The sequence below is a fragment of the Somniosus microcephalus genome, chromosome 9 (assembly GCF_052327205.1).
Source record: "Somniosus microcephalus isolate GS21.2 chromosome 9, FLI_Smic_1.0, whole genome shotgun sequence".
Classification (NCBI taxonomy): Eukaryota; Metazoa; Chordata; class Chondrichthyes; order Squaliformes; family Somniosidae; genus Somniosus; species Somniosus microcephalus.
The window spans coordinates 155,120,278-155,132,779 of record NC_140995.1 but is presented as its reverse complement, the minus strand read 5'-3'; positions in this window follow the sequence as shown (position 1 = coordinate 155,132,779).

The following is a 12,502-nucleotide window of genomic DNA, read 5'->3' as shown; positions in this document are numbered from 1 at the left end:
CACTTTGGTATGAAATTCCCCCTCTCCCTGAACATTTGACCAAAATTCTAAAAGCCGTTATAGTTTCACAGAAACATTTCTGCACTCTCGAGCAGAAAACAGTAGAGATAGGTGTAATGATCAGTAACATGTCATCCTAGAATGGTACACTAGCTGGAGCTGTATGTTTAGCTGTATGTATATAAGAGTGGGCTACCCACGATGCACTAAGCTACCCACAAGGCAGTAGTCAAGATGGATGCTGTACATCAGTCCACATGGCTGAATAAAGTGACTAGCTCAAGCTAGCTGTTCATAATGAAAATGACTAGTTATTACTGAACATAACATGGTACCAGGATTGCTAAAATCTGCTGAATATTGTGAAATACGACATGGAGACTTTGAAGCCACCGGAGGGTTTGAAACTCACGGGGAATGTTGACTGCAATTGGCGGACTTTCAAACAACAATTCGAACTCTACATTGCTGCCAACGGGTTCGGTACGAAGCCAGACGCAAGGAAAATAGCGTTGCTGCTCACGGTTGCAGGCCCACAGGCAATAGAGTTATTTAATACATTTGTATTTGATCAAGAGGAGAACAGAGAAAAATTGGAAGATGTGCTAAAGAAATTTGATACACATTGTTCTCCCAAAAAGAACGAAACCTATGAGAGGTACGTGTTCCATTCACGGACACAGCTGCAAAATGAGACTTTTGATAGCTTTGTGACCAATCTGAAACTGAAAGCACAGACATGTAATTTCTCTGAGCTGAAATCATCCATGATTCATGACCAGATTGTGTTTGGTATTCATGATAAAAAGTTCAGGGAACGTTTGTTGAGAGAAACTGAACTAACATTGGAGAATGCTGTGAAAATATGCCAAGCCAGTGAGCTAGCTCAGAAGCACGCAAAGACTTTCAGTGAAATTAATAATGATACGACTGTAATGAGTGACTGTGCTGCTGTCGGTGCTGTGTCGTACAAGGGGAAGAAACATGGGCAGAACAGAAATAAAAAGCAATCGGAGGAAGGAATTTTTAATTGTAAACGCTATGGTTACAAACACCAGTCACGACAATGCCCAGCGTTTGGAAAAATGTGCACAAAATGTCATGGAAAGAATCACTTTGCCAAACAATGCTTTTCAAAAGTAAAAACAAAGAAAGGGCAACAAGTCCAAGTCAATGTGATTGAGGACATTGATTTAAGTGAGACATTTTCTGCAGGAATGGTGTCATGTGACAATATCAAAAAGGATACAGAAAATGTGCAGCCCTCAGGAATGGACAATGCTGAACATAAAGTTAATGCAGTAAAAGAGGACAAATGGATGATCCCACTGCAGGTAAATGGAGCATTAGTTACATTGAAACTAGACACTGGGGCAAAAGCAAACTTAATCAGTATGAGTGACATTAAAAATATGAAAGAAAACCCCAAAATACAGAAAAAGTCAGTACTACTGAAGGACTATAATGGACAGAAAATAGATAGCTTAGGTGTATGCAGACTTAAAGTGACAGTCAAAGACAAAGTGCATCATCTCATGTTTTCTGTTGTGGCTGAAGGACTTGATTCACTACTAGGTGACAAAGCTTGTGAGGGCTTAGAACTGGTCAAGAGAGTCTACCGTATAAACTGTGCCATAAGCAGACCAGAGGACTCGGTGGATTCTGTAGTGAATAATTTCCAGGATGTGTTCAAAGTATTTGACTTCTACCATTCACTTACAAGATCCAGCTAAAGGGGGATGCTCAGCCAGTGGTACATGCTCCATGGAGAGTTCCAGCACCCCTGCGTGACCGGCTCAAGAAAGAACTGGACAGAATGACCACACTAGGAGTCATCAGGAAAGTCGAAGAGCCAAGAGACTGGGTTAACTCCATGGTATGTGTAAAGAAAAAGAACAATGATCTAAGAATATGCATGGATCCAAAGGACTTAAATGCAAACATAAAACGTGAACACTACCAGATTCCCAAGCGAGACGAAATCACCAGTGAAATGTCAGGTGCCAGATACTTCACAAAGCTCGTTGCCTCACAAGGATTTTGGCAACTAAAACTGGATGAAGAGAGCACCAAATACTGTACCTTCAACACACCATTTGGCAGGTATTGTTTCCTCCGAATGCCTTTCGGGATAATATCTGCATCTGAAATCTTTCATAGAGCGATGGAACACATAATCGAAGGTCTGGAAGGAGTTCGGGTCTATGTTGATGACATAATCATCTGGGGCTCCACACTGAAAGAACACAATGAGAGGCTGACTAAAGTGCTACAGAGCACACGCCGGAATGGACTGAAGCTCAACAAAGCCAAGTGTCAGTTTGGCGTCCAGGAAGCGACTTTCCTAGGAGATAATCTATCTGGTAAAGGAATAGAGCCAGATATGGAAAAAGCAAATGCCATACTCAACATGCCCCGACCCACTGTCAAAAAAGGAGTGCTACGCATCATGGGGATGATAAACTTCATTGGAAAGTTCATTCCTAACTTGTCAGCCTGCCTGCGAGACCTGCTACATAAAACAAATGAGTTCGCATGGACAGAAAGACATGAACAAGAGTGGATGAACCTCAAAACAGTGCTGTCAGCCACACCTGTACTCACCTTCTTTGACCCAACAAAGAGAATCAAAGTGTAAACGGATGCATCAAAAGATGGCCTAGGTGCAGTCTTGCTACAAGCAGAGGGTGAAGATTGGAAGCCTGTTGCCTATGCCTCCAGGTCTATGACTGATTCTGAGTGTCGATATGCCCAGATTGAAAAGGAATGTCTTGGCTTGGTAGTTGGACTAGAAAAGTTCCATGGCTACATATATGGACTTCCTACCTTCACAGCTGAGACAGACCACAGCCCACTGGTTGCCATCATTAAAAAAAACCTGAATGAGATGTCTCCAAGGATTCAACGACCCATGATGAAGCTGCAAAGACATGATTTGAACTGATCTACACACCAGGCAAACACATAGTGTTAGCAGATGCACTATCCCGAGCACCCACAATGAGTCATGTGAGCTCTACTGAGGAAGACGTGGATGTTCATGTGAGTATGGTCACTGCTGCGCTGCCCGTGTCAGACACAAAATCAAAGCAAATAGCAGAAGAAACAGTAAAAGATACAGTGTTACAAACAGTAATAGAGAACATTCATCATGGTTGGCAAAAAGGTTCCTGCCCAAAGTACCATCACATCAGGTCAGAGTTGAGTGTCGCAAGTGGTCTATTACTAAAACAGAACAGAATAGTCATTCCACAGCCTCTATGTCAAGACCTGCTCAAAAGGATTCATGAGGGACACCTCGGAATTGAAAAATGCAAAAGGAGAGCAAGAGACACTGGGCTAGATTTTCAGTATAGACAGTTTTGGGGCGCTAACCTTAGCGCCCGCCCGAAGTTAGCGCCCGCCCCAAAGTAGCGCCCCATTGCCGGAAATTCAGTGGCTTCACCCTAAGAGAGTGGTGGAGCGCTAAAAGAGGCGTTCCACTCCTACCTTTAGGCGCTAAGCCGGCGGTCCAGAGGGATAGCGCCCAGGCGGGGCGCAGCGCGGGTGCGGTCATTTTTGCACTGACAGCAGACCCCGTGGTGCCGACCAGCTCTTAAAGGGGGAAGGGACGAATTGGTCTGCTGCCACGCCCTGCACACTGCAGCCTTGCAAAGAGGCCTCAACACTGCTGCTCAGCCCCAGGGAGTCATGGCAACGCCAGAGGAGGCCCGTCAGCGTGCCCTGCGCTTCTCAGAGGGTGATCTGGACATAATGGTCACAGCTCTGGAGGTGAGGCGCAAGATCTTGTTTCCAGAGAGTGGGAGGAATCCAACCCACCATGACTACACCAAAGCCTGGAAGCAGATCGCCCAGAGGGTGACGTTCACCGGCGAGGCCCCCAGGACCCACAAACAATGCCGTAAGAAATACAACGATCTGACCAGGATTGTGAAGGTGAGTAGCCTTTCCAGTCTCCTCCTCATTCTTGCATGTACACCTGACATGATGGGCAAAGGGACCTGAAAGTCCTATTGGCCAGCCCTCAGCCAGCAGCATTGGGACAGTCATGAGCATCAAATGGCCATTCGGCACTCTACACTTTGGCCAAGCTATTCCACCATGGGAGGCAGTGCACACTACATCAGGGCTTCACTCTGTCCAAGCTATTCCACCATGGGAGGCAGTGCACAGTACATCAGGGCTTCACTCTGTCCAAGCTATTCCACCATGGGAAGCAGTGCACACTACATCAGGGCTTCACTCTGTCCAAGCTATTCCACCATGGGAGGCAGTGCACACTACATCAGGGCTTCACTGCGTACTTACAGCCCGTCCTTTCTCTTGCAGGCTAAAGTAGCGTTTAATCACCAGGCCCGTGCCAGGGGTGGCCGCGCCAAGCTGCAGAAGCTCACTCGGCTGGAGGAGCGCGTGTGTGTGCTCATGGGAGCCCGTGTGATTGTCCCCACAGCGTGCGGTGTATCCGACCCTCCACTGCCCGGCAATGGTAAGGACCTCGCCTTTTGGCCCTCTCGCGTCGCACTGGCCCATCCGAGCTACCTCCTTTACCACTGTCCCACCAATGCGCTGAATCCCACCAGTCCTAACTCCCTCGCTGACGCCGTCTCCTCACTCTGAAGCTACTCTTGTGCATTCCTGCTTTCAGCTGGTGACGACCAGGACCCTGAAGCTGCCAGTGACAGCACCTCCGACCAGGAGGAGGAGGAGGAGCAAGCCGGACCTTCGGGGGAACAGTCACGTCCCGCAGGAGAGGAGGAAATGCTTGACACCTCCTCACTGGACGAGTGCCTGGAGGAACTGTCGCAGGGCAATGCAGCTTCTGGGACCAGTGGCGTCCAGCCACCCAGCAGCCGTGCGCGTGGCCCGCGGCCTTCCCCCCAAAGGGGGGAAGGATCAGAGGGGAGTGCTGCTGCTCGGCACACTCGCCGTCACCAACGCGGCAAGGGTCCCCTAGTTCGGCCCCCTCCTCCCCAGCGGGAGAGTCGCGACTCCAGTCCGGACACCTTCACTTCGGAGGAGGTGCGGAAGCTGGATAAGATGGCCGACGACTCGGACCGGCGCCACACGGAGCTCATGAGCGTGGTGGGGCGCATGCCTGAGGCCATCGAGTCGCTGGCGACCAGTGTGCGCGAGTTCGGGGCAGCAACTGCCGCGAGTGGCCGCATGCTGACTGATGCCGTCAAGACCCTGGCGGATGTGATGCGCGCGCACACCAGGACCACAGGGCCACTCACTGCTGCCACACGCGCTGTCTCAGGCAGGCATCGCCAGGGCAGGCGCCACGCTGGACCATCCCAGCAAGCCGCCCGTCGGCTGATTGCTGCGGATCCTGCAGTGCGGGCCCGGCCGAGTGCCACCGCGCCACAGCACCAGCCAGCGCATCCCAGACGCCAGCTGGCCCACATTGCGCCATCCGTCGCCGCCATTCCCCCTCTGGGGCGTCAAGGGCAAGCGGCTGCAGCTGATGGTGGCCAGGCTCAGGTGCGCCACTCAGCAGACGGCCCCTCGAGGCCCAAACGCCGTGTAGGCTGCCCCCCAGCGGCATCTGGCGGAAGGGCATCTGAGCCTCAGGCGCCTTCCCCCAGCCTCGCAGCAGCCACTGGGCAGAGCTTGCGAAGGAGCAGCAGGCAGGGCAGGGGAGGCAAAATGCTGGCCAAGGTCTCGCCCTCGCGGGCCACTCAATAGAGGGTGTGGGCAGCTTTCCTTTAATATGGCGGTGGCCATCTTTATTTTGCCCATGGTTGTGCTTTTGGAGGGCTTATTTTTTGCGTTAGGCCGACGTTGAGGCCCGGTTTGAATAAAGGTGGAGTGGCTCCTCCCCAGTTTGTGGGAGTGAGTCGTTTGTTGGGCTTTTTGTGGGGCCCGTTTATTGTTTTTGGGGATTCATGTGGGAAGGGCTTTTCATTTTTGTGCAATAAAAAATTATCTTTATTCATGCAGTCTCCATGGTTGTTCTTCTTAGTGTTTGTTGGCTTCGCCGGCTGAGGGCTTGCGGAGCGGCTGCATTCATCTTCCCTCATGGCCCCTGGCCATTCCCTGACAGGGGGCTTAGAAGTACCGTGTAATAAGGTGGCGTCGTGCGGCCCTTGGCCCTGGTCGCTCCCTCCTGGGAACGTACTCCTGCTCCTCCTCCTCCTCCTCATGCTCCTCCTGCTCCTCCTCCTGAGGTGCTGGTCCAACGTCAGGTGGCAGTGCCTGAGTCCTGCGGATAGCCAGGTTGTGTAGCATGCAGCAAACCACCACAAATTGGGAGACCCGGTCCGGCGAATACTGGAGAGCTCCTTCGGAGCGATCAAGGCAGCGGAACCGCTGCTTGAGGACCCCAATAGTTAGCTCGATGATGTTGCGGGTGGTTTGATGGCTCTCGTTGTAGGCCTCTTCAGCAGCGGTCCTGGGCGCGCGGAGCGGGGTCATGAGCCAGGTGCACAAAGGATAGCCTTTGTCCCCAATGAGCCATCCTCTTGGGGGAGGCTGTGCCTGGAACATGTCATGCACAGTACTCTGCCGCAGGATAAAGGCATCGTGGCTGCTGCCTGGGAAGCTGGCATTGACTGCCATGATGCGCTGCTTGTGGTCACATACCAGCTGCACATTCAGAGAATGGTAGCCCTTCCTGTTGCGATACTGCTCGCCATGCTCCAGAGGGGCCCGCAAAGCCACATGCGTACAGTCAATGGCGCCCTGCACCAAGGGGAATTCCCCGAGTCTGGCAAATCCCAATGCGCGCTGATGCTGGCTCTCGAGGGCCATGGGGAAGGAGATGAATTGGCTTCTCCTTCTGAGCAGTGCTTCGGTCACGTGGCGGATGCAGCGATGCGCGCCATACTGGGAGATGTTTGCTATGTCCCCAGCAGCGTATTGGAAGGAGCCGGTGGCATAGAAGTTCAATGCCACCGTCACCTTCACTTCCACCGACAGAGACGTCCTGCACCTGAGCTTTGGCCGCAGATCTCGGCGAAGCAGGTGGCAGATCTCTGCAATCACCTCCTTTCGGAATCGGAGCCTTCTAACACATCGCGCGGCACTCATGTTTAGGTAGGAGCGCTGCTGGCGGTATAGCCTGACTGGGTAAGGCATACGTGGCCGACGCCTGTAGCCCCCTCTGCCTCTAGCCAGGGCTGCCCCTCTCACAATGCGTCTGCGAGCCCTACGGACATGGCGCTGCAGCTGCGCGTTGGCACCCCATGCAGCCCCCATCAAATCCTGGCAAACAGTCTAATTTCCAAATGGCCACTTGCAGCGCTATTGCCTGAGTCCAAAAATACCTGGCTCTTGCTGCTTGAAACCAGTTAGCTATCCTCCTTGTTGTGTCTCCAGAAATGCATTGCACAAGACTGTTTTCTGAAAAAAGGATGGCCTTTATACTGGAGAGGACGTTCCCTTTAATTAGCGCCCCCCGGGGCCCGCGCTGGTTGTGTTGCGTTCCTTTTTCCAAACGCTCCGGCCCCCGCCGCACAATGGGGCGGTCCGACTGAAGTTTGCAATCGGGGCGGCCAAAGGGCGTTGCACGAGGATGTGACGTCATTTTCTGCGTGCGCATCCGGGCGGGCGCTAAACTTTGCGCCGGCGCTAACGGGCAACTTAATTTGGGGCGGGGCGCAAACTGCGCTGCGCCCGGGCGCTACACGCATAGCGCCCGGAAATCACTTCTCTTAAGGCGCTAACTGCTGGCGCAAGCTACTGAAAATCTAGCCCACTGTTTATTGGCCTGGCATAAATAAGGACATTGAGAACATGATAGGCGAATGTGTGACATGTCAGAAACATCAAAACAAACAAACAAAGGAACCAATGATAGTAGCTGACTTACCAACAGCACCATGGCAAAAGGTTGGTATGGACCTTTTTCATTTGAATGGTAAAGAATATCTCTTAGTGAATGACTACTATTCTAACTATCCTGAGATGGCGCTGCTCTCAAGCACCACAGCAAGCAGTGTCATAATGCATGTGAAATCCATCTTCGCCAGACATGGAATTCCCAGGATTGCCGTTAGCGACAATGGTCCATGCTTCAACTGTAAGGAGTGGCAACAGTTTGCAGCACATTATGACTTTCAACACATCACATCCAGTCCTCTGTATGCTCAGTCGAATGGTAAGGCAGAGAAATGTGTTCAAGTTCTCAAGCAGCTACTGAAGAAAGCAACAGAAAGCAAGTCTGATCCTTATCTTGCCCTGCTGAGCTACCGAGCCTCACCTTTAGACTCTGGTTCTTCACCTGCTGAACTCCTAATGGGTCGCAAGTTGTGTACCACGCTACCCTGCTGTGCAAAAGAAAAGCAAAGTAAGGAACTGAGACAGAGACTTCAACTGTTAAAGCTGAAACAGAAATCAAACTATGACAAGTCATCCAAAACTCTGAAACCATTGACAAGGGATGATGTTGTCAGGATTGAGGATCCAGATGCATGGAACAGGAAAGCTACAGTTCTTGAGGAAGTAGGACCAAGGTCTTACACTGTTACACAAATGTAAAAAGTCACACAACACCAGGTTATAGTCCAACAGCTTTATTTGAAATCACAAGCTTTCGGAGCGCTGCTCCTTCTTCAGGTGAAGTGGAGAAATGCATAAAGACACAGCTTATATAGTCAGAGAATCATGTCAGATGTTTACAGGTAACCTTTCCAACTGCCATTAATCACACCTCGGCAGAGAGATAATCACAGCAGTCAAAGGTGTGAATGGTGTCCAAACAGATCAGTCAGGGAAACATTACATCAAAGAACAATGAGGTGGGGTCACAAGGGGTCAAATATTGCAGATGCTGGGGTCTGTATGAAAAACAAAAAAACAGACAAAAAACATTTTTTTTTTTTTGTTTGGCTGGAAATCACAGCAGGTCCGGCTGCATCCGTGTAGAGAGAACAAGCCAATGTCGACTCGAGTCTGGATGACCCTGCATCAGGTGGGGTTACATGTAGCATGACATGAACCCAAGATCTCTGTTGAGGCCGTCCTCATGGGTGCGGAACTTGGCTATCAGTTTCTGCTCGCCGATTTTGCGTTGTCGTGTGTCTCGAAGGCCACCTTGGAGAATGCTTACCCGAAGATCGGAGGCTGAATGTCCTTGACTGCTGAAGTGTTCCCCGACTGGGAGGGAACACTCCTGCCTGGTGATTGTTGTGCGGTGTCCATTCATCCGTTGTCGCAGTGTCTGCATGGTCTCGCCGATGTACCATGCTCCGGGGCATCCTTTCCTGCAACGTATGAGGTAGACAACGTTGGCCGAGTCACATGAGTATGTACCATGTACCTGGTGGGTGGTGTCCTCACGTGTGATGATGGTATCTGTGTTGATGATCTGGCATGTCTTGCAGAGGTTGCTGTGGCAGGGTTGTGTGGTGTCGTGGTCGCTGTTCTCCTGAAAGCTGGGTAATTTGCTGCGAACGATGGTCTGTTTGAGGTTAGGCGGCTGTTTGAAAGCGAGTAGTGGAGGCGTGGGGATGGCCTTAGCGAGGTGTTCATCATCATCGATGATATGTTGAAGGCTGCGAAGAACATGGCATAGTTTCTCCACTCCGGGGAAGTACTGGATGACAAAGGGTACTCTGTTGGTTGTGTCCCGTGTTTGTCTTCTGAGGAGGTCTATGCGATTTTTCGCTGTGGCCCGTCGGAACTGTCGATCGACGAGTCGAGCGTCATATCCCGTTCTTACAAGGGCGTCTTTCAGTGTCTGTAGGTGTCCATCGCGTTCCTCCTCGTCTGAGCAGATAGAACTGTTAGAACTGAGGAAGGACAGATTCTCAGGAGGAACCGCCGTTCCCTCCTAAAAACACAAGAGACTATCCAAGAGCAAATCGATGTCAATGCCGCAACTGAATCTTGTCACTCACCACCGGAGCAATCTAACACAAACACACATACAGGCTCTCATGAAAACACATCAGACTTACCTGTGCTGAGAAGATCCACACGTGAAGTTAAAAAGCCTGATAGACTTAATCTTTGAATACAAAGAAAACTATATTGAAAATGTATTGACTGTTGTGAAGATGTTTATGTCATTATGATGGATTGATATTGATTGATATTGATTTTGTTTAACCTCAAAGAAAGGGGGATGTAATGATCAGTAACATGTCATCCTAGAATGGTACACTAGGTGGAGCTGTATGTTTAGCTGTATGTATATAAGAGTGGGCTACCCACAATGCACTAGGCTACCCACAAGGCAGTAGTCAAGATGGATGCTGTACATCAGTCCACATGGCTGAATAAAGTGACTAGCTCAAGCTAGCTGTTCATAATGAAAATGACTAGTTATTAATGAACATAACAATGGGGACTAAGATATTGGATATTGTGACTCCACCCTGGTGGAACCTTTTCAATGATATAGAGGTCCCTTCGTGGGTCAGACTGGCTTCTCACATTCTCGTGGTTTGCCAGTTAGGAATAGTGCTGTATTTAGTTTGCATCCAGTGGAAGGGAAAAGGTCGGTGGTCAGAATTCCAAAACCAGAGCTTTTGGAAAGAACATTATGTAAAGGTGGAGGAAGATACGCCGGTTTAAGCTTCTCCCTGTTTTAGATTGAAGAATTGTTGTTTCTTTGTGTTTGTTATTTTCAATTAAAGGTTTTTCTTTTGTTGTTTTTTTGCGATGCGGTTTAATAAAGATATGTGTACCAAGTAGTGCAGGGGTGTAGGGCCCTCTCGATGCTTGGATGTGTGTGTAAAGCCTGTAATTTTACTCTTTGTATGCTGATGTACACTACATTTTCGCGGAATGGGAAGTGCATGTGTCATGGGTATATTAGATAGATAATTACAGGGGAAGGCTGACTATGGAGGGTCAGAAAAATTTTGCTCACCTTGGAAAGTATGACACTTCAAGCAAGTTTTAGTATCACAGGGGGGGAATGTAAGATTTGCAAAATTTGTGCATTTCCCCGAAGGTTATTATCAATAAAAGGGACCCTGCGTGGACATTTCTGTTGAAATTAAAAAGGGTACCCAAGATGGCGTCCGTGCCTCGTGGCAGAAAGCCTACGGGTCTCCAAAATGGATTCTGCAGCCCAGGCAGTTTGGGGTAAATCAAAACTAAGGCTGCAGGTTTCCTGTGAAAAGAACTTTGGGGGAGAAATTGGGTATAGCCCCGTTTGGGGCGCTAGAATTGGCGCTGCTCAAATTTTATCGCCAGGCACAACTTATTGCCACCTCGAGCGATATTGGGTTGCTGCGCCCCGAAAGGTGATTGCGGCATTGATTCAGGCGCTGCACCGGAGTCTTAAGGCGCTAACCCGGCGGCGCTACTCAATATGTCGGCAGCCGGGCGCAGCGCAGGTGCTGTCAATAATCGATTACCCCGAGACATGCTGGTGCCGGCCAGCTCTTAAAGGGGCGGGTCAATTAGGATCAGCAGCCACACTCTGCGCCTTGTAGGCCTCAAAATCAGCGCTGTGCTTTCTGTGGCGTTCCAAACTTTGAACATATGGAGAGGGTGAGGCAGAGAGCGGAGCGCTTTACCGATGGGGCATTGGATGCTTTGGTTGGCGAAGTGGAGCGCCGGCGAGCTGTGCTGTACCCTGACAATGGCAGGAGGCCTCATCAGAGCGAGCACCGCAGGGCTTGGAGGGAAGTTTGTCAAAGAGTCACCTCAAGCAGCGTGGTGCCCAGGACTCCTGTGCAATGCAGGAAGAAGTTCAACGACCTCACTCAGGTCGTTAGGGTGAGTGCCTTTTTTGCAATCCTCTTCATCCCTCCATCTGCACCTGACATTATGGCCAGAGGGTGCGCAAAGCCCCAATGGCCATCTGTCAGCCAGCACCCATGGCCCTTTCTGGAAACAAACACGCACATTCAGCTCAATGCATAATGTAAGGGCTATTCTACCATGGGGGGCATGTGATGTCAGCTCAATGCATAATGTAAGGGCTATTCTACCATGGGGGGCATGTGATGTCAGCTCAATGCATAATGTAAGGGTTTTCTACCATGGGGGGCATGTGATGTCAGCTCAGGCCAGCATGTTTCATCACTTCCCGTCCTTTCTCCTGCAGGCCAAGCTGGCCAGGAACCGGAGGGAGCAGCTTCGTACCGGAGGAGGCCCTCCTCAGCTGCAGACACTGACGGACCTGGAGGAATGAGTCCACCAGATTGTTGGAGGCTGGATGATTGGTCCTGTCACCACTGGAGCTGCCGACTCCATTGTGCACAGCAATGGTAAGGTCATCACCTTTTTGAACTCTCTCCTTCCACTTGTTCCCCCCACCAGCATGCTTTTTCACTCTGGACCCATGTCAGAGCATTGCAGCACTCATGCATCCCTTACTGCCACCCTGTCCTTTCGCTAAAGCCACTCTTCAAACTCCCTACTTTCAGATGCTGCATCACCAGCTCGGGAGCTGGGCCCTCAAGCTGCCACTGCCACTGACTCCGGAGGCGACGAGCAGGAGGAAGCCGGACCATCCCTGCCACCCTCAGGCGAGCCAGCCCCTCTGCAGACTGGGGAGACTACTTCCCTGGAGGGGAGCAGGGGGGAATGCTCTAAGGAGGAA